This window comes from Rattus norvegicus, chromosome 15 (assembly GCF_036323735.1).
Source record: "Rattus norvegicus strain BN/NHsdMcwi chromosome 15, GRCr8, whole genome shotgun sequence".
NCBI lineage: Eukaryota > Metazoa > Chordata > Mammalia > Rodentia > Muridae > Rattus > Rattus norvegicus.
Window position 1 is genome coordinate 22,113,193 of NC_086033.1, and position 25,556 is coordinate 22,138,748.

General features: G+C 45.1%; 1 long non-coding RNA gene across 1 annotated transcript; it reads left to right on the top strand.

The window, feature by feature from the left end:
• Positions 1 to 41: 41 nt before the first annotated feature.
• Positions 42 to 11,385, top strand: LOC102548186 (uncharacterized). Its single transcript, XR_005493906.2, has 5 exons — positions 42 to 181; positions 6,902 to 7,043; positions 9,984 to 10,127; positions 10,254 to 10,357; positions 10,471 to 11,385. It is a non-coding gene; the product is annotated as an uncharacterized LOC102548186 (long non-coding RNA).
• The last annotated feature ends 14,171 nt before the right edge of the window (positions 11,386 to 25,556 follow it).

A 25,556-nucleotide genomic window follows, 5' to 3' on the forward strand; every position in this document is an offset into this window, starting at 1 on the left:
CCACACTTGAATAAACAGCAAGCTGCGGGGCGATCCCGCTGAACGGCCCGCACCGATCTGCATCCACAGCAGGAGAGACTACCGATACACGGGGCGTTCCCACCCCCTTGAGGTCTGCCGCCGCTTGGAAACCCAGACAGGTCTCCCAGAGTCATAAATAAATAAAATGGAAAGACTTAAGGTGAGACTCCTCCGCCCGCCCGAGATGGAGCTGCTCCTGGAATGATTTTGCCCCCCGCGGGGGATGATCTCCTAGAAGGTTAGACTGCAGGGTACAGGGACTAGGGTGATTACCCGTCCTCCCCTGCTAATTCCATCTAGCCGGCAGGTAGACCCGGAGTGTGTTTTTCCCCACCAATCAAGAAAAAGTGCCCTCCTTCTGCTCCCGAGAACTCTCTGTTTGCCAAGCCCAGCAGCTGCCCCTACCTTGATGCCTTCCTAGAAAGTGGGATTTGTAAGGCCTGGAGGAAGTTTGCGGAGGGATCTGAGTTGAAGAGAAAAGGAGCAGAGAGGTTGAGAGGTCGCTTCAGACAGTCCCTAGCTGGTCCTTAGGAACCTGAGCCTCCCTTCCATCTAGTTAATGAAACCTAACCAGAGAGCTCCTTCCTTCTGCACAAAAGGACCACGAGCTAAGGTGTGAGCCTTGCTGCCCTGGCTCTCACTCGTTTTACAGGGACCAATAGGACAGTCTCTATTGTTTGTTTTTATCTTTATAGTAAGAATGTTGTGACATCCCGCATAGCTGAAGCACTAGCCTTTCAAAATTAAATTTAAAACTTAATTTAATTTTGCTTAGTTTGGTCAATGGTTTTTCGGTTGTTGTTGTTGTTTTGTTTTGTTGTTTTATTTATTTGTTTTTCTTAAGACAAGGTCTCTCTAAAAAAAGGCCTGGCTGTTCCGGAACTACTCACTCACTATGTAGACTAGGCTGGCCTCGAACCCACTGAGATCTCCCTGGCCTCTGCTAGGATAAAGGGCATGTGCTACCACACCCTGGGATCTGAAGGATTAGTCTTAAGGAGAAATAATAATGGGTGTTGGCTATCTTTGTTACATTTAAATTAAACGTCAATCTCTACATTAGAGACTCTTAAGTCTGGCTGGGATATGTTCGACTGATAGAGTGATTCCCCAGGTCTTGGTATGGTAGAACGCACTGCTAATCCCAGAAGTGATTTTTGAGGCCATCCTGTCTGCCCCCCAATAATTTATTATTAATTGCTAATATATATTAATTATTATTGTCCTGCTATGTTGTCTCACTAATAGTTCAAACGGATTTTAGAGAGAATCTGTAACAACATTCACGATGAAGCATATAATTTTATTGCGGTTATAAAAGTTGGTAAAAAAAAAAAAGATCTTTTCACTTATGAATTGGGAATTAGAAAATTTAAAAAAAGAAAAAAACAACCCACCAAACATCATGACCCAGTATACTCTGGAAGGCAGCCCTTGGGCTCTTTCCTGGAGGGCTATGCCTCCAGCACACAACTTTCAGCACCATCAGGAGAAAGGAGCCCAGGATCACTCAGCTCAACTCCTACGTTAACTGGATCAGCCACTAATCCACCTACACGTGTGACTGCTAGCACAGGGGATCAAATGCTAGTGTGTATGTGTAACCAATTTACGGATCACAAAATACATGGCTAGTGGCACCTATGGAAAGAAATGCTGATGGGTTTCCACAAGCTAGTTATAATTAAATGAACAATTAGGGGAATAATTATAATCGTATGAGTATTTGCGTGTTTTCTCCAACCATATATTTACAGGGAAAAAAATCAGCGTACTTTGGATCCCTGACAATTATCAGGCATTTTTGTGTTTCATTATCTTAATCCCTGAAATAAGGTATGGCTTTATATTTAATGCTATGGTTACCACCACCGCCACCCCCAACCACCACTCCCAACACACACCTTTTTTATTTTTGAGGAAAGAAACAGAGAGAGATTCAAATGTCTAAGGTCACCCAGCTAGCAAACACCAGGTTTTAATTTTAGATAACATCCCTTCTTTGAAGAGAGGATATTAGGAAAGGAGGAAATTTTGTTCAGATTTAGGTAGAGTTGATTCTCTATATATTTTGCGCAAAGTACAGTTTTAGAGAGGCGTACCTGCCTTGGAATATCCATAATTCTTTGACAGGAAGTTTTTTAAGATTTATTTTACACACACACACACACACACACACACACACACACACACACGCTGTCACTATCTTCAGACACACTGGAAGAGGGCATCAGATTCCATTACAGATGGTTGTGAGCCACCATGTGGTTGCTAGGGTTTGAACTCATGACCTCTGGAAGAGCAGTCAGCACTCCTAACCCCTGAGCCATCTCTCCAGCCCCAGGAATTTATCTTTAACCTGCTCACTTTCCTTTTCCTCTGTGGTTCAGGTTACTAGCACTGAACTGCAATTTATACACATAGTTTCTTACTAGTAGCTATTAGCCTCTTTAACTAACATCTAACTACACTGATGAAGTCCTTTACAAGCTGACTTCTGAGCCTGTGTCTTCCACTCCTGCAAACCCAGGAACCTCCATGTCCAGAAACTAATGGAAGCTCAGAGACTGCTCCACACAGTCAACCCTGTCAAGGTTAACAACAAGACGCTCCCTTTCGGTCTAGAGTAGTGGTTCTCAGTCTTCCTAAGGCTGCCACCCTTTAATACGGTCCCTCAAGTTATGATGACCCCCAACCATAAAATTACTTTGTCGCTACTTCATAATGGCAATTTTGCTACTGTTATGAGTCATAATGTTAATATCTGATATGGAGGATATCTGATATGTGACCTTTATGAAAAAGGGTCATTTGACAACCCCCTAAGGGGTCTCGACCTGCAGATTTAGAACCACTGGTCTACAGTATTATTTTGCTAGGCGGAGAAAACCAAAGTGGGTTCTTTGAAGGAGCCAATGAAGCTCCGTCTACTTCCTTTTAAACCTCCCTTGTGACTTCAATGTTGAAACGTGGGCTTGATCGATGGGCAGTTCTCAAGTTTTGTCTCTTCAATCTAAAACGCTCAATGGCAAACTCAGTGTGAGACAGTTTGTGGGCGCTTCAGAAAGCAGGCAAACCTTGGCTCTTGACCTTCCCTTATGCCGTAATTATGACTGGAGAGTGAGTATCCGAAGAAATGAGCTACTGGAGTGCAAAGCAAGAAGCAAGACAAGCAACGACAGAGAAAACTTCCTCAAAACCAGCAACAGTGTGCTCCTTCGTCATATTTTGGAACCTACACATGAATAGGCCGGTGAAATGAGCTTTTACAGGACTGTCATCAGTATGTTTGTCTTTATGAAAAACACAGACTTGAAGTCAGATAGCTTAGGTTTGGGGTTCAGCTGGAACCAGTCCATCCTCGTAATGACTGAGTACGTTTTGTGTTGTTTACTGGGATACCATAGGCTGGTGTGGTGGTTTGAATATGCTTGGCCCAAAGAGTGGGAGGTGTGGCCCTGTTGGAGGAAGTGCATTACTGTAGGCATGGGGTTTCAAGACCCTCGTCCTAGCTGACCATAAACCAGTCTTCTCCTGTCTGCCTTCGGATCAAGATGTAGAACTCTCAGCTCCTCCTGCACCATGCCTGCCTGGATGTGGCTATTTCTCCCTCCTTGATGATAAGGGACTGAACCTCTGAACCAGTAAGCCAGCCCCAATTCAGTGTTGTCCTTATAAGAGTTGCCTGAACTTCAAGCTTTTACTAGAACGGGTTAGGTACTGAATGTTCAGGCCGGTGGGTCTCAATCTTCCTAATGTTGTGACCCCTTAATACAGTCGTTGTGACCCCCCTCCCCCAACCATGAAACTATTTTTATTGCTACCTCATACCTGTAATTTTGCTAGAGGTATGAATCATAATGTAAATATCCATGTTTTCCAATGGTCTTAGGTGACCCCTGTGAGAGGGCCATTCATCCCCTAAGGGTCGAGACCCGACAGGTTGAGAACCACTAGTTTATGCTCTGAGAGGCACACAGCACCCTCCTCTTCATTTCTTCCTCTTTCCTCCATGGCTTCCTTCTTCTACAGCTGTTTTCAGATGTATAGACAGACCTTTTGTCTTAGCTTTCTAAGGTTACCACGGCAAAGTACCACAAAGGACGGCTTAAACAATGCAAATCCTTTGTGTCTGTGTGGAAGCTGTTAATCTAAGACCTCATGTAGGTGTCTGCAGTGGCAACTATGAGAGCAAGCCTTGTTCTTGGCCACCACTGGCCATCTTTAGTATAGCATTTTTAATATATCACCCAAGTTCATATGTTGAGATAAGAGAGTCTCACTCAATATCCCGGACTGGCCTCAAACTCACTTCAGCCTCCTACCTGCCCCAGCTTCCCAAATGCTGGGATTACAAGTGTGAGCCTCAGATCCTGACCCCCCACATGTTCTTAAACACAACAATTGGTACTTTTCCACCCTAGAGACAGGGGGATGTGTGTTTCTGCCTGAATCTGGGTACACCGGTTTTTCATAGCTACTGTGCCGAATAGCCAACACATCTTGAAATGACACAGATGTATTACAGTTTAAAGGTCGAAGTTCCAAAATGGGTCTCAGCGGGACAAAATCCTTCAAAGAGCTATCCTTTGTGGGTCTGTTTCCTTGCCTTCTCCAGCTTTGAGAGGCTGCCTGCATTCCTGGGCTCGTGGCTAGCATCATTCTGGTGTCTCTTTCACCATCTCTTTATCAGATTCTGACCCCTTTGGATGCCTGTTGTAAGGGCTGTTGGGATTATATTGTGTCCACCTAGATGATGCAGGAGATTCTCCCCACGGGTCCTAAACTTAATCACATCTGTGAAATCCATTCTCCCAGATAAGGTAACATATTTACAGGTCTGGGGATTATAATGTTGTCTTTGTAGGGGACTATTTTTTCTGCCTACCATTCAGAGAAAACGGAGTACAAAAGAATCAATGCTGTATATACCCAAGGCTAGCTCATGATGTGATCGCTTCCAACTGGTTATCTTGGGTCACTTGCTTTTAGAGACCAACGGCCTCTCCATGCTATCAGGAGTCCCGATACAAACCAAGAACAAAGTCTCCCTTGAGGGGCCATGTGTCCATATGTCCTAGGCAGCAGCCAAGTAACCTCAGAAGATAACACCGTCCGTTTGAGTGACCATAGCTGTCACTAAACCCCAGTTGTCTTAGTTGGGGTTTCTATTGCTTCAACAAAACACCTTGACCAAAAAAGCAATTTGGGGAGGAAAGGGTTTATTCCACTTCCACTTCCACATCACTGTTCATCACCAAAGAAAGTCAGGCCAGGGACTCAAACAGGGCAGGATCCTGATGCAGAGTCCATGGAGGGGTGCTGCTTCCCGGCTTCTTATAGAACCAGCCCAGGGATGGCACAATGGCCTGGGTCTTCCCTCATCATTTATTAAGAAAATGCCTTACAACAGAATCCTATGGAAATATTTTCTCAGTTAAGTTTCCCTCCCTTCAGATAACTCTTGTCTGTGTGTCATGAGGCCAGCTAACATGCCTAGCTTTCAGGCCTGTCTACCTGAGATCCTATACACTGCAACAGAAATACAAGTACCTTCACTGTGCTATGCTCAAAGCTTGGGTACTGATAAAGATGTAGCAGAATAACCCATAAATGTCCCCAAAGACCAGTGTTAAAGGTCTGGCCCTCAGTCTGTTGGATGATGGTGGAATCTTTAGGAGGTAGGGCCAAGTGGAAGAAAGGACACTGAGGGTGCCCTCTTCGATGACTTTCTGGAAGTGCTATTCTTTGCTCCCCTTTTGCTCCTCTGTGCCACGAAGTGAGCTGCTTTGCTCTGCCCCATGCTCCCTTCCATAATGGCCTGTGTTGCCACATTTACCAAAGCAACAGGCCCAACTGACTATGGTCTGAAACTACTGAACTTAAGGGGCAACATCAACTTTCTAAGTTGATTTCATAAGGTGTTTAGTCACAGCAACAGGACACTACCACACTCTAAGACAGTGGAGCTCCTAACATTCATTCCCTTGAGCATCTCCACTCTGCAGCCTCATTTATCATGGCCAGCACAATATCACATAAGTTGGCAGCCTCCGCTCACCACAGTGAGTCTTGGAGGATGTGATGGCTAATCGTGGCTCAACTTGACTGATCAGAAATCAACTAAAAGATACGCCATGGGGTATGCCTGTAAAGGATTTATTCTGATTGGATGGCACAGTGGAAGACGTACCCTGAGTGTGGGTAGCATCTTTAAGGAGTGCAGAGGAGGGCTGGAGAGATGGCTCAGTGGTTAAGAGCACCGACTGGGGGCTGGGGATTTAGCTCAGTGGTAGAGCGCTTACCTAGGAAGCGCAAGGCCCTGGGTTCGGTCCCCAGCTCTGAAAAAAAAGAACCAAAAAAAAAAAAAAAAAAAAAAAAGCACCGACTGCTCTTCCAGAGGTCCTGAGTTCAATTCCCAGCAACCACATGGTGGCTCACAACCATCTGTAATGGATCCAATTCTCTCTTCTGGTGTGTCTGAAGACAGTGATAGTGTACTCATATAAAATAAATAAATAAATAAAACTTAAAAAAAAAAAAAAAGGAGTGAAGAGGAAGGAAGTCTTTGCTTACTTGCCTTCACATTGGCTTCTATCTTTCTGGCCAAGTGCATTTGCCCTGTTTGTATTTTGCTGTCTAATTTATCTACCCTCTGCTGCCACCACCATGGCTGCTACTGCTTCCGTTCTTGGCTGACGTCAGAGACGAGGTTCTTTAGCCTCTCTGGGAATGCTTCAGGCCCTCAGTGTCAGCCACATACAGCCTCGTGGGCTGAGTGGGGACTGGATGCTCAGCCTCTCTAGCCATTTTCTTATTGGCCGCTATATCATGTAGCACAATCTGAAGAATTCACCCTTTGTTGTGTTTATTCTTTCAGTTCCAGTCCTTTAGAGCAAGCTGAGTAGTACAGAGGAGAAGGTGCAATAAGGAATGTCCTCCTGTGCTAAGAATGCATTCAGAACGGGGATGCTCTGTCCGGATGCCTTCATGGAAGAGGTCACGATTTTCCTCATAGCCTGGTGAGTTTCAGAGCACTGACATTCTCATGAGAACTCGAGAGACAAACACGCATGAGAAGTTGTGACCGTAAACTTTCATTTCCGGCCGTGGGCTAGAAAGTTTCTTTCTACATAATTATAAACATGGGCTTTCCTGGTGTGTTTGGAAAGCTAAGCTCGAAGCAAGAGGAGCACTCCGTCTTACAATTGTCCGATTGTCTGTGAATCTCGCAGTCATCAGCCCCTGTAGATTTGATTTCCAAGAGTGACGATCACAGGTTATCTGGGGACGATTGTGTGACTCCTATGTTCTCTCCCAGTCCTACAGGCAGGAGAGCAATGTAGTAGCTCTACTGTGAGATAGGCAAGCTGCGCAGAGCAACGCCCATGACAGATTTAATCGAGAAGAACTCAAGGCCTTTAATTTTGTAGGTTTTTAGACGATACATTTATTTAAAAAAAAATAGATATGTCAATGTTTTGAGTTCTGGGCTTTATCTAAGACTTGCTTTTCCAGATGATAATACTAACATTATTCTTTTCTTTCTTTTTCAATGTAGAAAACATGTGGGGTGGGGGGAGCGCTCTTGTAAACCTTTCTTGTAAACTATTTCCTGATAAAATGCTGTTGGCCACATAATTTGCAAGTATACATATCAAAATTTTAAACAGCGGCTGGGAAGGCAGCTCCGTGGTTAAGAGCACTTGTTGCTATTTCAGGAGACCCAAGTTTGGTTCCAAGCACCCATATGGCAGCTCACAATTGTCCATAACCCCAGTTCCAAAGGATCTGATACCCTTTTCAGACCCTAAGGGTATGTATGTGATATGCAGACATACATATACACACATATATACAAGCACAGTCACTCACCCATGTAAAATAAATAAGTCTGAAACACTTTTAACTAGAACAATCCAGTACTTAATAGTTTACAGTCTGATTTATTGAGGGGGCGGGTTCAAGACAGGATTTCTCTGTGTAGCCCTAGTTCTCCTAGAACTTACTCTGTAGACCAGGCTGGCCGCAAACTCAGAGATCCACCTGCCTCTGCCTCCTCAGTGTTGGAATTAAAGACTTTGTCACCACTGCCTGACTATAGTCTGTTTTTCTTTAACTAGTTTTTAAAACAATATATCATGAGTATCATCATATTAGATTATTTTTACTTGACTCCTGTTATAATCTCTTCCTCCTCCTCCTCCTCCTCCTCCTCCTCCTCCTCCTCCTCCTCCTTCTCCTCCTCCTCCTTCTCCTCCTCCTCCTTCATGAATTCAACAAGAGTTTGATCACAGACTTGTAGTAAGCATGGCTCTAAGCACTGGGGATAGAAAAGAGGAAAAAGCAGAGCTGGCTGTGATGCCTTTAATCCCAGCACTCCAGAGGCAGGTGATCCTCTGGGTCAGGCCAGCTTGGTCTACAGAGGGAGTTCAGGATAGCCAGGGCTACACAAAGAAACCCTGTGCCAAAAAAGAACAACAACAAACAGAAAGAAAGGAAAGAAGGGAAGAAGGAAGGAAGGAAGGAAAGAAGGAAGGAAGGAAGGAAGGAAGAAACAAAGAAACAAAAAAGAAACAAAGAACAAAGAAACAAAGAAACAGACAAACAAAAGAAACAAAGAAACAAAGAAAGAACAAACAAAGAAAGGAAGAAAGAAATGTAAACAGAATTGTAAAAAGTTTGCAAACCATCTCTATCTCCTGAGGAGTTTAGTTTGCACATTCACCTCCACCTTTCCTGGAGTGAAACAGCCTCCCATCCTCACATAAGTTGCACTGATTGTGCTATAACAGCACCAACAGCTTTCTGTCCTCTACTGCTTTGTAGTAGGTAACCCTCAAACAGAGCAGAGTAGAATGAACAATTGGTTGCTGCCTCTCATGGTTCTGCAGGTAGACTGGGCATAGCTGGGTAGTTGTCCTCAGGTGGCGACTGTGGTGACTATCACCTGAATGATCACCTGAATTGAATGTCCTTCTTCCTGTGTTTAGATCCCATAGATAGCGGGATTCCCAGAAGTGGCCAGGTATCTCCTTTCTCAGTTTTGGTAGCTTGGTATATTCCCACAGCCTGGTAGCAGCTAATTGTTGGTACAGGGAGCTGGTACACACAAAGAGAACTTGTGTTTTGTTTTTTTCTTTTTGCTTTGTTCGAGTCAGGTTTCTCTGTGCAGCCCTGGCTGTTTTGGAACTCCTGATTTGTAGACCAGGCTCTCCTTGAACTCAGAGATTCTGCTGCATCTGCCTGAGATTAAAGGTGTGTACCACCATGCCTGGACCACAAAGAACTTTCTGAAGATGCAGGGTAGAGGCTACTGGTCTACCTCCGACCTTGCCTCAGAAGTCACCGGATGCTGCTTGCACTGTGTTTCACAGATTGTGCAGAGATCATTTAGACCCAGTGTAGCAGGACTCTTTATAAGGGTGTGAATACCAAGGAGCCTGCGCTAGATTACCCCTTTGAAGATGGTACCACTGTGGGGGAAATGTGTCCTAGACAAAATGAATTTGAGATATCAATGGCCATCCACAGAGCTCAGGATGAAAGGCCCTTTTCAAATTGGTTCCAAAATTACTGTCCTATCAAGGTTGGAAGTGGAAAAGAAATTCTGCAAGGCTCCTTGTATTTCCAACGTATTCTCTCCCATGACTGGGGTTGCAAAACCTAAGGGGTTCTTTTTTGTGACTGGGAGTGAGAAAGTGGTTTGTTTTGTTTGTTTGTTTGTTTTTTTTAAACTTGTCTCCAGAATGACCAAACTACATCTCTCATCAACTAGATTCGTTGAACATCAAGGGTGTGCTGGCCTATGCTATGGCTGCCATGTCAGAGGAGTGAGTAGCAACCCTGACTCAGAGCTATTGAATGTTTGTTCTGGACCTGTTGCTAGGCAGGACTCTGCCATTGCACTTAAACCTGGTGTTTTCATGAACTCTAAAGCAACTGTTGTCTCTATATTACAGATAAAGGGACACCGTGGAAACTAAACAACTTCTACCAACACCTAGACAAATGACAGCCTGGGGACTCAGATGCTCACAATCTAACCAAGATCCCTTCCTCCTAAAGGCCAAACATTCTGCTCTACACAAAGCACTTGACTTCCGGTTGGTTTTCTTATCTGGAAATATGAGTATGAGCTCGTACCTCTCCCTCATAGGCCATTTATAAGCTATGGAACCTTGCGAGACTTGCATTCTGAGACTTTTTTTTTTTTTTTTTTGACATCATAGATGAATACAGTGTGTTTTCCTGAGAAGTTGGCAGATGGCGATGTATAGAAAGTGCAGTGTCTGGCACACGCGGAGCTGCTGATCCGTGCTACCCATTGGCATTGGTATAGCTGTGTTTTATGCTGTAACACAATTTTGAGGTTCTTAAGCCCCAAATCCCCTGCTGAACCCGTTGTTGTTTTGTCTGATTTCCAGTGTTCTTTCTTTCCCACCCAAGGAACAGCTGCATTTTTGAGCAGAGACATGAAAAGCATGGGGGGAGATCGTCACGCCGCCACCACAGATGTCCCTGCCTTGGCCGAGGACAGAAGACAGCAGCCAATATTCACAGTGGACTGCAGATGTTTCCCTTCACCATGGATCAGAGGGGCCATTATGGACAGCGTGGGCTCTGCAGGAGTTTTGTGTTCCAGACGGAATATTACAGAATATGCATGGCTCCATCCAACATTTATTGAATACCTACTCTGTGCTGAGCTGCTTTCTAAATACAAAGATGAATAGGTCACATTCCTTGTCCCCTCAGACACTGAATTACACACAAGGAGACAACACACATAATTAGCCGTAGCGTACTGAGGAGTTCTGTGTGTGGCAGAAACAGTGGTTGATCTCAGGAGAGATTTCTGTCAGAGGGCCTTGGAGGAAGATGCAGACCGGGAGGGACATCCAGAGTCTTCTAGGGACGGTAAATAATGAAAGGACTTCAATGAAATGAAGAGCAAAGGTCATTTGAGGTGGTAGAGTGAGGTGCGCAGACCAGCAGGCTTCCTCGCCCCCCAACCCCCACCTCACCCAGTCACTGCCCACCCGTGACACCTTCTTTCAGTGTCTGAGTCATACCCAGTAGATTGCTAGGTGAGGACACCAGAAAGGCTTCGCCCACACAAATATGACATGCTCCCTCAGAATACATGTTCCTCCAATGTTTTTACCTGTCAATGTCTTTCTTCTCTTCTGAGACTGTGGGCTGGATTCTAAGAAGTGAATCCGAAGGTCATGAGGTGATAAGAAGAATAAAGCCACAGAAAACTAAGAGTAGCTTGGTCCCAGCCCTGCTGGGTCTTCAAACCTCTTTTAAGTGCTTACTGTGTAAGAAACGTAGCTCTGTGCTTAAACCACTATGCCAAAAGTGTTTCGAATTAGTGGAATGAGTGGTAACTCCTGGGATATGGGGGGGAGGGAGAGACTGTAGTATGAAGGGCCCGTTCCTAGTCTGCTGTGATGGGGTGTAATCCTAGCATGGGGTAGGGAAGGGGGTGTGTGAATGAGGAGTGGCATGGGGAGGACCAAATGAAAATGTGGACTCCTAGGTCAAGCTTGTGGAAAGGGTTTTATTACAGATATGTAAGAACAGCTAGAGGCATCCAGAAGAGTCTAGACTGAACCGGGCCGGCAGAATATACCTGGCCGTTGGAAAAAAAAAAAAAAGGGAGGGAAGGACGGAAGGAGGGAGAGACGGGGGGGGGGGGGGAAGGAAGTACTCCTAAAGTACAAAGAAATTTTTTATTGTTTTTAATTGTAGATAATAAGAGAGAAAACAGGCAGAGAGAAGAGTCCGGGCTAAACGTGGCTAGCAGACTAAACCAGACCATGAGCCTCCGCTCATGGAGGGAGCTGGGAGGGATCAAGAGAGTAGTGGCAGACCAAGAGAAGCAGCCAAAACATAGAGACCAAGAGGTCAAGAGAGTGACATAGCCAAAATGGCTGAGTTATATAGGGATCGGCCTGGGGGTGCGGGATGGAGAAGGAAAAGGGAAGAAGCCCCGCCCCTGGGAGGGTGAGGCTAAAGTGGGGAGGGGGCGGGGTGAGAAGTGCTGAAAGGAGTCACACAGATTACGGAATGATTCTGGGAAAGCAGGCCAGCATATGCTTTAATATGTTAATAGGCACCAAGGGAGGAGTCCTGAGAGCTAGTGGCCAAAATGACTGGTTTATGTAGGAAAGAGAAACCAGAGGAAGGAAAGAGAAGCCCGGACTGGAGGAGGTTTAGGGTAGGGGGTCTGGTGAGACGTGCTGGGAGGAGCCATAGGTAATGAGTGAGTCTTGGGTTGCTTTGGGACCAGACAAGTATCACCTTGAGTTCCGGACTAGCTGAGGTTAGAGTGAGACCTTAACTCAAAAAGGAAAACACAAATATCTGGTGTAGTAGCCCAGGGCTTTAGTCCCAGCACTTGGGATGCAGAGGCCAGGGGATCTCTGTGAGTTTGAGGCTAGCCTAGTCTACATAGTGAGTTCTAGACATTATGACACATAGAGAGACCATGTCTTCAAAACAAAACAAAAAGAAAAAGAAAAGAAGGAAGGAAACAAAATAAACAAGAATGACTTTTTCTTCAGTAGTAGGCTCTAGAGTCATAGCTCAGGTGTAGAATACCTTCTTAGTATACATGAGAGCTTGGGGTCATTCCCAAGAAATGATGAATTAGGGAGATGTATTGAGCAACAGAAGAGAAAGTGCTTGGAGTCAAAGAGACTGAGGAACAATTTTGATTGCTCCGTGAAATCTGGTCTCCTGTTGTAGTATTCTCCTCTAATGCATACATATGCGTGGATAATTTGATATATACAACACTTTCTCAGTTATTTAAAAGGTACTCATAAAATTTTCCTGCACTGCCCACATATAATATAAAAATTTAATCAAGTGATAGTTTTCTTTGCTTTAAACCCGGTACCCTAAAAGCCTTTGCATCCAGGCTGTGGTTCCTTCTCCCTGGTTTTTCCCTTCTTAAAATGTTGGAGAGCTGCCACTAAGGAAAATAACAACAGACATGGAGGGTAGAGGCAGGTGAGGGCGTAAGGTCTTGGTTCAAATTTAATCATGGAGGGAACAAAAAGAAGGAGCACCGAGAGACAACCCTTAGACAAAGCTTATGTCAGGGGAAGTTTCAGGGAGAGAATGAAAAACATGAAGAAGGGGTATGTTTGGGTGCTGAATGGCGCAAGACACTGGGCTCCTCAGGGCACTGACTATCAGAGCCGAAGCATTAGGGTTTGACAACTTTAAGACCTGGAGAGGTGGCCCAATGGTGTGTGCTGCAGAAGCGTGAGGAGCTGAGTTCAGATTCCCAGCACCTACATAAAAGTCAGGCAAAGGGCTGGGGAGAGATGGCTCAGAGGTTAAGAGCACTGACTGCTCTTCCAGAGGTCCTGAGTTCAAATCCCAGCAACCACATGGTGGCTCACAACCATCTGTAATGAGATCTGATGCCCTCTTCTGCTGTGTCTGAAGACAGCTACAATGTACATATATATAATAAATGTTTTTAAAAAGAAAAAAGTCAGGCAAGGGTGCACACGTCTGAATCCCAGAGCCGGGATATGGGGTAGGTGAAGGCAGACAGACAGACAGATTCTGGATCTTCTGTGGTCACTAGGCAGCCAATCTAACCCAGTCAGTGGGCAGCAGATTTAAGGAGAACCTCTGTCACAAGATAAATAGATCAAGGGAAAAGCAATAGTGGAACACACTGGGTGTGGACCTCTGAGATCCCCAACCACATGCACTCACGTGTGAGAACACGTACATGTAACACACACACACACACACACACACACACACACACACAGGAGTCCACTTCAGCACATCCGGTAGAGAACTTCCAAGAGGACCTCCGGCCATTGCTGCTCGGATTGGAGGCTGTAAAGATCAGAGAGATACACTTGAGGACTTCCCAGTTCATTCACTACCGCCAACAGGGCGTTGTGGACATTCAAATGCAACACTCCCAGCCCTGAAGGCATTTGATAAAAGAGGAAGATAGTTAAGGTGACAAAGGTGAACTGATGACAGTAGAGACACTTTGGACTAAGGAGAAAGCCGAGAAGGGCACCGCCATCACGCGTGATCTCCCATCTCCGTGAACTCTACCGTGAAGAATGTGTGCGACTCAGCGGATGAACGAAGTCCCAAAACACAATGCGCAATTGCATTCACCTCTCTGAGTCTCTCTTTGCTGCTCTGTTAAGTGGGAACAATTTCATCGGGATTTACAAGGGTTGGGTGACAGAATGCGTACTTAGTGCGGTGACAGGCATAGTAAGTGCTCAATAAACATCAGGGCTCGCTATCTAGTCAGTATCAAGCCAGGGTCAGAGAGTGGTGTGGGTGGACAAGGCTGTAGGAGGCAAACCACAACAGGCCAGGCCAGAAGCCAAAGCCCAGAGAGGGCTGGGATAAGCTTCTAACAGTGGGCGGAGTCTTTAGTGGGCGGAGTCTTTAGTCGCCGAACTACATTTCTTAAGAAAAGAAGAAAAGTGAAAATGTGACCGGCATAATAAATAAGAATGCAAATTCTACACCGCAGTAACATGAACAGACTCGTGGCAGACTGCAGAAGATTTGTAGATTTAATCCAGTCGAGCAATCGAGGTATTGTTTCGAATTGTATTCTATCGAACTGCGGCCATTTTTCAAAAGGGGAGCAAGCACGTAACCGAGTATAACGAGTGTTTTCTGAATATTTACGCTGCAGAGCACTGGTGAAAGCGTCATGATTTTTAGCCCAAGGTTCAAGTTTGCTGTGGAAGTTTGTTTCTGTGCTAAAGAGCCCCAAGGGGGGGTGGGGTGGGGGAAGAGCCCCAGGGAACTCAATGATGCCTGATTCTTGAATCTGGAGACATGAAAGCAATTGAACTTGCAAGCAATTCCGAAACCTTAACCCCCTGATCCTTTTGAAAATGACACCTCACACAGAACCAAACACAACGTTGAATTCTGAAAGCGTGCGTGAAAGTCTCCTACATCACCGGGAGAGACAAGATGGAGCTGTCAGCTGCCGGGTGCTCACTGGATACATGGGTCTTGTGAGCACACATGACTTAACGTTCATCAGTTTTCCACAGTTCTCACAGAGCCTAGGAGGTACATGAAAGAGGACTGCCCACAGATACTACAGCTTCCTCCTGTTCACAACCTGCTCCGTGCCACACGACACCACGAAGCTGGTCGGTTACCTTGATACCCATGCGTCACCGCATCCATCTTAACGTAAGAGGTAAACTGCGCTCAGAAGCTAAGTTCAAGGCCAAGGTTGACAATGAACTCTGGGTGCTGACCCGGTAGTCAGGCTCTTCCTAGCTCTTGGGTGACTTCTTGTTTATTTGTTTGTTTGTTTTTCTTTTCTTTTCTTTTTTTTCCGGAGCTGGGGACTGAACCCAGGGCCTTGCGCTTGCTAGGCAAGCGTTCTACCACTGAGCTAAGTCCCCAACCCCCTCTTGGGTGACTTCTTAAGTCACCCAAAGGCTATCCCGAGCACTTCAGGTGACAGTTTGATTTTGTACAAAAATAATTACCACTCCTGCAGAAAATTCAGACAAAATAGAAACATAAAGAAGCACTATGCTGGTTACTTTGATCATTATGTGCAGATTAGGCTGCCAAAATGAAATTACACGTCCTCCTTTCAAAGGCAATGTCCTAGCTCATGGGTTGAACTGAGGAAGGAATTCAAGGCTTGGGAGATGATTTAGTGGTAAAAGTGCCTGCCATGCAAGCACTAGGTCCTCAGTTCAAACCCCCAGCACATCTGTAACCCAAGTATAGAAAGGTGAAAGCAGGTGGTTCCTAAGAGCTCAGTGGTTCATCAGCTTTGTCAATCAATCAGTGAGTTCCAGGTCCAGTGAGAGACTCTTTCCCAAAATAAAACAAAATGGCAGCAAACAACAGAGGATGGTATTTGATGTCAACCTCTGGGCCTTCATGCGTGCACAGTTACACACATGCACCCATATGCAGTTCCATATACACACAAAAATTAATCGATAGCAGGAAACAAAATGACAGAAAGGGGTTGCTTCTCCCCTGCAAACAAATTTTAGGCACAATAAATAAACAAATAAAATCTTTTGTAAGGTCAACATTTTTCTTTTTCCTAAACGAGAATGACAGGCGGACCACAGGTGATCTATGTGAGAAGACTCTTGTGCATGACGACATGGGTCACACATCTTAGCAACTCATATATGTTAGGTGCACATCACAACATATGGATTCCAGTCTACGGTGATGTGGTTTCTTTGGACACTCAGCTGTGTCCACAAGTGTTTTTCTGAAAGCTGTCTTATGAGAGGATGTTTTACTGAGGCGGACACTTGAGAGGACACATGACGTTTGGAAAGATTCTAAGTAGAACCCGGACAGGGACAGTGAATGATGGTCTTGCATTGGTTCACCTTGCAACACTGTGCTGGTCTTCACTGATCTTCTTGTGGGATTCTGGCTGCTTCTTGCCACTTCCACAGACTCAAGCAAATTCGGCAGAGCCTCATAATCTCTTCTGGATCCAGCTGCTGCTGCTTCGAGTTTGGAATCGACCCAAAACATTATGTCTAAACAGATCCACACCCCCCATTTCCTGTTAACCTTTCTTCTCCCCTACTTTTGGTTAGGGGGCTAGAAGGGAGGTCGAAGCGTTTAAGAATCCTTATTAAGGTAGGTTTTGAAAAGTCTAAGAGCACAGTTCTTCCCCCGTTGGCGCGTCGATTATAAACTAAAGATGCCGCCACTGGAATCATGTTTCTTTGGAAAAGAGGAGACAGAAGGCCCGGCAGAATATGGAAGTCAGAGAGTGGATGTCCAGCGTGTTCAGTGAGCCCTGCACATCCATGACTGCCAAGTAGCACTAGGTTCTGAGAGCAGTGTGAGCCCTGGGGACAGTGCCTCTTTCCTCTGTCACCGAGGTCTCAGCTACGGCATTTTCGTTTCTTGTACGATCCTCAGGCTAGATGGCTGGCTCTGCGACCTCCCTTAAGGATGACAACTTCCTGGATCCCAGAAGGCCTATTACTTATTGTTTGTTTGTTTGTCTATTGGTTTGACCCATACATTGGTACATTTGCCTCAACATTTTTAAATTGGACACTTTCCACACACTCTAACTCTTCATTTCTTGCTTCTCTTGCGAAGTCCTAAGGTCTGCCAGTGCTGGGGTGAAATGCTTTAGACTGCAGTAATGTCTAGTGTTGGCAGTTCCTTGAGATGTGGTAGCTCTCCCTCCTTAGGTGTCCCCCCACCCACCTCCCTGGGGCACTGGGGTCACAGGCTGTAAATTGATTTTTATGGTCTCCATTTTGTTGCAATTTCTTTACAGTTGGGAAACATGTCTCTATGTCCATCGCTCTGTCTGAGGCAGGAGAGTGAAAATAAAATGACAAAAAGCAGATGGCAGTACTTTCTGGAATAAAATGTAGCTAGTCTCAGGCACGAGATTCTGTCTAGTCCCTGGAGCGCATCTGTCTCTGCTGCTGTGGTGATGTCCAGCATCCCAGCATTCGTTGCTCCTTCAACGGGTTCTAATCCCCACTCCATCCCACACTAGTGCTAGGCCCTTGAGCAAGGCACTGCACCGTTGGGACTTCCTGCATCCGTAAAAGGATACTTCAGAGTCCAAAGCTTTGCCTCTCATTTCCAAGGTGTTGACTCTACTCTAGCATTGTGCCAGCCCTAGTAACAGTCTCCCATTCTCTGGTTTTGGGTTTTTGTTGTTTTGTTTTGTTTTGTTTTGTTTTGTTTTGTTTTGTTTTGACAAAAGCAGTCCAGGGTTCTATAAGTACTGAGGTTTGGAGGGGGGCATCCTGACTTAAGACTGACCAGGAACCTCAATGATGATGACATGACAGGAAGTGAGAGGAAAGCCACTCTCTTGAAAAGAATCCACCCAGAGACAACCAAAAGTGGGTTTCAAATTTTGGATTTATGTGCCCGACAGCGAGACAAATGCCACCAGAATATTTTTACATTTTCAATAAAACTGCATTAAATATTTAAAACAAATAGTAGTGTGCCTTTCTTCCTTTTTCTTTCCCTCCCTCCCTTCTTTCCCTTCCTTTCATTTCCAAAGAAAAAGACTTCCTTTTAGGAGCGATTGAAGAAGGATCATTTCAGAGATTCCGTATTCTTTGGATATTCTCTCATGGTGTAACTGTTTTGTATTGTATAACTTTATTGCTGGAGCAATAAAGGGTTGGAAAGAAAGTCCCCTTAAAGTTTGATGGCCCTGTGGCTTCCTTGCCAGCAGCCTGGAGACAGCATTGAGTTTAGGTAACCACTTTTTTATGTAGAAAGGAAAGATAAGATGGGGTTTTAAAATATCTGTTAATGTGAGAGAATAACAGCATTGTTCGAAGAAGTTGGACCTCTTCTAGTCACTGAGCATCCCGGGAGAAGGGTAAGGAGGCCAGGCCTCGGGTAGTACAGGGAACTTGTTCAGCTTACCTTTCAGATCTCCAATCTCATCCAAACTGAACTACTGCCTTAGTCCTTCTCTGCTTTGTCAATATGAGAACTCCTCCTCCTCTTCCTCTTCCTCCCCCTCCTCCTCCTCCTCCTCCTCCTCCCCCTCTTCCTCCTCCTCCTCCTCCTCCTTCTTGCTTTGTCCCCTCCTGAGAATGTTGATACCCCGGACATGCCTCTGGGTGTTCTCAAGACTTCAATGGCATTGCTTAAAGGGTTAAAGATCTCTGAGGCCCCACTGGAAGGTTGATAAGGCAAACCACTCACCCTCTGGAGATGAACCCCGTGTCCTTTTCCAAAACAAGGTCCGAGAAGCATGGAATGCATTCAGCAGTTTGGGAATTCTACCTCGGGGAGGCCGAGATTAGCACCCGGATCTTACAGTAGGAGAGAGTTCTCATTGTAGCCCTTTATCTTTGAGAGTAGAGTTTAATTTCGTTTATCAAGGGCTTACCATTTCCTTCTTAGGAAAAATGCTTTGGATGATACACTATACCACCAGAGAATATAACAACATATTTTTAGTTTATCAGTTCAAACCAAAAACTCTTCCTAGGGATGGAGACACCCCCTTGCCTGAGTCCATGCAGGTGACAGTTTAGGTCTTGTTTATAGCACCAGTAACTGCTTTAGCTCTGGGTAAAGGACCCGTTATCCTAATGAGAAAGACCTCTAGAGGGGAGAGAACAAAGGGGGCCTCATATTCATTCTGCTCTAGGAGCTGCTGAGTCCTGCACCTTACTGGAAGCTGGGCGTTCACAAAGTCAGAGAATGTAATGCTCCCTATTTGTACTGGGGACAACTTTAAACCGTTGGTTATTTATTAGAAAAGAAAGAAGAGAACACGGGGAAGGAAGGAAGGAAGGAGAAAAAGCTCATTTTTTTTTAGGAGCTGTGGTCAGATAGCAAGATACACCTAAAATGTTTGCATTCTGATTAAACAGGAATTTGGTTCTCCAGCGTCCTTATAGAAGGCTCGAATTATAAGCAGGTTGACTCGAGGTTGAGAGAGCGATTTTTGGAAGAACTTGATCCCTAAATAAAACGGGTGGGTGCCTCTCTCTGTTCAGCAGTCTCTTTTCCAGAGAGTCTGGCATCCAACACTCTAGACTTTATGGTATTTGCTCACTTTTAAAATGATATCTCCCCCCTCCCCGAGGAAGTTTGCGCTGTGGGATCGCCGTGTTGGTGGGAGGCGAAAGCCCTCTGCAAAAACATTTGAAAATGAAACACTCCCGTGCGTAATCCCTTTCTCTGTGGCACAAGAGAAAAGTGCACCTACACTCCTGCCTACCAGAGGGCTGTGTACATGAATCTCCCGGCCGCGGAGTGCTGACATTTGACACTGCTCTGAACCCTGAAGGCAGCTGGTTGCTGGCCTCTGCGTTCTCTCCCACCCTGTTCAGACTGGCTCTCTCTTCCGCCTCTGGCCCAGTGCCCCAGCCTCTCCTACTGCAGAAATGACAAGCTGGGAAAGCCTAAGCCAAATCCACGCCAGTTCCATCCGTTTTCCGCTCTCATTATCAGAGGCCTTTCGATCATCAACGGCCACCAAAGGCACCGCTGGAGGAGAGAGGAGAGGTTACTCTGCGACCACTCCACTAGCATCTGCGAGTTTGTAAACAGTCGTTATTATCGAAATCCCAGTCACAGTGCTTCCAAGAACTCCATGGGTGCAGAAGCACGACTAGAGATGTCCGGGCTTCCATGGAGCGGTAGCCATGGAAGCATTAGGGTGTGGTGAGAGATTAGGCAGCAGCGAAGGCCATTGTACCTTGCCAGATGGAATTCTGCTTTGATGTACACTGGGGTCTAAATTGTTTTCCTTCCTTTGGTACATTTAAAATTAAGATTCCGTGTTAATCCCTAATTAATTCCGAGATCAAGCTTCTATTTTGGCTACTTGAATGAGTGGTGTCGGAATGGTTTTAGGGAAGTGAGGCCATAACAAAATATTTTCCAATTACATTAAATACCTTAGGGGCATGGTTATTAAGCATGGCTGAATTAAGTGTGGGATTTTAAATCAGAATGACATGATTTGAAATTAGAAATCATTTTAAGTGCTCTGGGGTGGAGTAGAACAACAGTTATACAAAGAAAGGAAGGGGGGCTGGAAACTGCCATTAACAAAACAAAACAAGTTCACTTCGGCACAAAAGACAGAACCAAGGATCCCAGAACTTTAAAGGATTAAGCATTAAACACTCACTATAAAACTGGGGGTGGGGGGAGGGACCAGATCAGGTGGAAAAGGTAGAGACCAGGATGTGGGGGCCATGGAGGCCTGGATCTTTGTCTACACAGCAAGCTGCAAAGAACGTGGGACTCACGTGGGACTTTTGCAGGCTCCTGACATGGGTCAAGGACAGCTGACCTGGGCTGAATCCAGGCAAAACTATGAGCTTAGTTCAAACATAATGAGTTACCCTTGCAGGCATTCCCAGCATTCTCCGATGGTCTCATCAGGTGTTTGTGTCCTAGCCCAGGGAGGAGAGGAACACCGTAGTAAGAAGATTAAAGAGCACGGTAATAAGTGCTAGCTAAATTCTTGTGGGGATAGTCATGAATTAAGACATGGAGACTCTTATCTCTCTAGACTGCAAATCTGAAACATTTAGGAGGGGGGAAAGTATCACCATTCTTACATTCATTTAAGAACTCCCCTTCCCTCCCATTCCCTTCTCCTTCCCCCTCTCTCTGGGCATGGGTGTGTGTGTGTGTGTGTGTGTGTGTGTGTGTGTGTGTGTGTGTACATGCTTGCATGCCTGCCTGCCTGTCTGTCTGTCTGTCTATTCTGGGGAATCAAATCCATGTCTTGTGCTTGCTAAACACCTGCTCTACTGTTGGGCTGAAGCCTCATCCCGAGAACCAATTTTGTAATTCAGCCATCTATCTGGACCCAAGGAAAGAGCTGTACGTATAGTTATATGTATGCGTTACATGCAGTTATATTTTTTTGTACCGTCTTCTGTCTGTTCTCGTTTCCTGGAAATTGGGTGGAAGCAATTTGCTTTTTCGTTCCTATCCCTAATTAGGAGCCTGAATCTCCCGTGATAATGTCTTGAGGGATACTCTACCATCATCGTTGGGTGGGGCTCCGAGGCCTGCACCAGCTTCTCCTGTAACACCCCAGCTCTCTCATCCACATCAGTTCCAGCAGGGCCTGCTAAGTGTCTTAGTGTCACCTGCCACAAAGACTTCTTTTTATGAGGCTCCCATGGCTCAGTGAGACACATACGTTAGGTTTGGCATCATCCAAAGATTTGGGTTCAGCCGGGTGTGGTGGCACATGCTTATAGTCCTAGCACTCTGGAGGCCGAAGCAAGAGGATTGCTACAAGTTTCAGGCCAGCTGGAGTTACACGATGAGCTCTTGTCTTTAGAAAAGAAAGAAGTGGGCTGGAGAGATGGTTCAGCGGTTAAGAGCGCCCCACTGCTCTTCCAGAGGTCCTGAGTTCAATTCCCAGCAACCACATGGTGGCTCACAACCATCCATAATCAGGTCTGGTGCCCTCTTCTGGTGTATCTGAAGACAGCTACAGTGTACTTATATATAATACATGAATAAATAAATCTTTAAAAAAAAAAGAAACCTGCAAGGTGTATTTAAAAAAAAAAAAGAAAAGAAAAGAAAGAAGTTTGAAGAGTTTGTGTTCAAAAGCTCACTCTGCCAACATGCCAATCAAGCACTCTTCTTGGAAGTTTGAAAGCCTAAAAATATTCTTAAGGTTTGCCATGATGTCAATAAGAGGAAAATTCCACAGTAGCCTCATGGGACGAGCTCTAACCAGAGCACAGGTTCAGGATCAGGAGGTAGCTCTGTTTGTAAAGAGCTTGCCCTTCAAGCACGGGGATCTAAATTCGGACCCCAGCAGCACTTAAAAGGCAAGGTACAACGGAGGGGTGTACCTATAACTTCAACTCTAAGGAGTGAGGCTAAGAGGAATCCAAGGGCTCATTGGCTAAATCTGTGACTTCCAGGTTCCGTGAGAAACCCTAGCTCAAAAAGTAAAGCGGAGATTAAAGAAGACATTTAATATACTCATCTGAGCTACCCAATTAGGTGTGCATGTGCACACACACAACATATACATGTGCGTACACACAAATACACACATGCACTTACCCACAACACAAACACTTATACACATACAGACACACAAACATGGACACAAACACATACAACCATATACAGAGCCCGGTCCACTGAAAGCACTGTGTGAAATTATCATTAGTCTATGGATGCAAGGCAAATAAGAAACATTAATACATTTTAATGTTTAGACCTGGATCTCAGTAACCGGATATCTCATTGTATAAATGTAAATATCTCCGAATCAAAACATCTAAAAGCTGAAGTGTTTCTTATCCCAAACACTTCAGAAGAGAATACTTGACCTATGTGTTCCTGACTAAGCGTGAAGATCTATGTCAAACAGATGGTACACCTGCTCACCTCAGGTACAAATGCATAAGGGCAATTTCTCGATTTAGCCCCTATGACAGAAACATGGGAGCCACACCAGAGCCTCCAGATAAAGACAACCAGGCTACAGTGACCTCCATGTCTAAATTACAAAATCCACTCACTAAAGTCTCATTGGTTCAGTGCTAAAATTTAAGTAGATGTATTTGACGGCTTAAAAAGCCGTCATGTCTTTAGATCCAAAGATCTCCTTTTATTGATCTGGCTGTGAAATGAAGATTTAAGAACTCAAGGCTCTGCCCAGACATGCGGAGTCAGTTTCTAAATTTCCATGCAGGGCATTTTAAACACCATGGGAAATTTTAACAGACTTACCTAAAGGTGAGAACCTCAGGTTTAGGAGTCAAACATTGAAAGTCACTCATGTACAGTGGTGATGCCCAGTCCTTTCAGTCACTCACCCCAGACATCAGCACAGTTGATGGAGGGATTTGTGAGTGTGTTTGTGACTCTTTGTGTGTGTGTGTGTGTGTGTGTGTGTGTGTGTGTGTCTGTGTGTGTGCATGTGTATCTGTGTATCTGTGTACCTGTGTGACTGTGTGACTCTGTGTGTGTGTGTGTGTGTGTGTGTGTGTATCTGTATGAATGTGTCTCTGTGAGTATGTGTGTACATGTATATGGTCTGTGTGTGTGTGTATGTCTGTATCTGTTTGAGTGTGTGTGCAAATGTGTATGGTCTATGTATTTGTGTGTCTGTGTGTGTTTGTGTGTCTGTATCTGTGTGAATATGTGTCTGTTTGAGTGCATATATATATATATATATATATATATAGTCTGTGTGTCTGTATGAGTGTGTGTGTGTGTGTGTGTGTGTGTGTGAATATATAAGGCACTGTGTCTGGTATAGTATGTGTGAAAGTGTGTATAACTGAGAACGTGAGTTCTGAAAAAGACGGTCTGAGGCTGTGCATATATATGTTGGGGATTCCTGTGTGCTTGAGTGTATGTGTGTCCATGTGCCAATTTACACTGGAGATAAGCTTCTTGTGTCAGACCTTTAAGATTTATGGCTATCCTACAGATTGCATCTGACTCCTTGGCTTTGCTTCATCTGGCACATAACAGACCTGACGCATGTCAATTTTAACTTCAGTGGATTGAATGAACAAGTGAACAGGCCATTCTGAGTTTTTTTTTTTTAAGATTTATTTATTTCATGCATGTGAGTACACTGTCGCTGTCTTCAGACACACCAGATGGTTGTGAGCCACCATGTGGTTGCTGGGAATTGAACTCAGGACCTCTGGAAGAGCAGTCAGTGCTCTTAACCGCTGAGCCATCTCTCCAGCCCAGCCATTCTGATTTTTAAAAAGTTGGTTTTAGCTCACGCAAACTTAAACATGTCAAGCAACACATGGTGCAGCTTCACATAAGTTTCTTAGAGATCTTTGGCCTTGACACAGACTAGAACTGGGTCCTAGGATATGAAGGCTGGCCAGGTCACATTCCCTGAAGAATTATGTGCACCCCAATAGACTCAATGAGTTTTTGTTACTTCTCAAACAGAACCGCAGGGCTGGCTTCCATTCAGATACATGGCAGTACCTCAGGACAGCTTCTCCTTTCTCCTGGGTGGGCCCAATCTTCACATATCAATTCCATTTGGCCCAACTTAACAAACATTGCTTTAGTGTCAGCCAAGATCCCAGTGCAACCCAACTGCCACTGAACTCCTTTGCCAGTCAGGGAGTACCCGGGAAGGGCCAACGAGAAAGAGGAACCAGACCCTATCCCTGCTGCCAAGGAGATCCTGAGATGTTTCCATATAAACTACTGTTTGTGTTGTACTGAGACGCAGTGAAATGCTAAGCACTTATCACTCCAGCCATTAGGGAGAGCAAAGGCTCATTGGGATTCACGGGGAAAGTACACTTAATGAGGGTCTTGAAAAAGAATCAACATTTTGTCCCAAATTTCCTTGGGCCTTGAACAATTTCATACATGGTTTTGTTGTTTTGGTTGTGTGTGTGTGTGTGTGTGTGTGTGTGTGTGGCCTGAAGGTGACATCAAATGTCCTTCTCCATCACTCTCCACTTCTATCAAACACAATAGGGACAGAGTACCGGCTTTACCATGTGTAGGCCATTCGCCTATTTAATCCTCTTGCATATTAATTTATTCCTCCGTGACAGGGGTGAGGATACTTCTCCCACAGGAGGAACACATGTGTGTGACGTGTGTGTAGGTGCCCATTAAGTAAATGACACTTTCAAAATGCTTTGTGCAATGTGGGCCTCATAGGAAGCAAGCCATAGTTTTCATTTTGAGATTTAACTTGAGGGGGAAAGCCGGGGATACTTTAAGAGCGGGAAGGAAGGGAGCAAAGACAAGGGACTCAGAATTGAGCCCTGAACATTGGGCCACGCCCTTTGGCTTTTTGCTTCCATTAAAACCAGTGCACTAAGGCTTGTTCTGTTCTGTAAAGAGATCACTTTGAAGAGGAGGAGCTGGGCAGTCATGGGCAGCTGTGGGCAGCCGTGGGCAGCTGAGGAGCTAGGATCTGTCACGGGGTCCTAGACCCCAAACTCTGTGCCCCAGCCCTCAGCCAGCTCCTCTCTTGCTTAAGCCTCATCCCATTT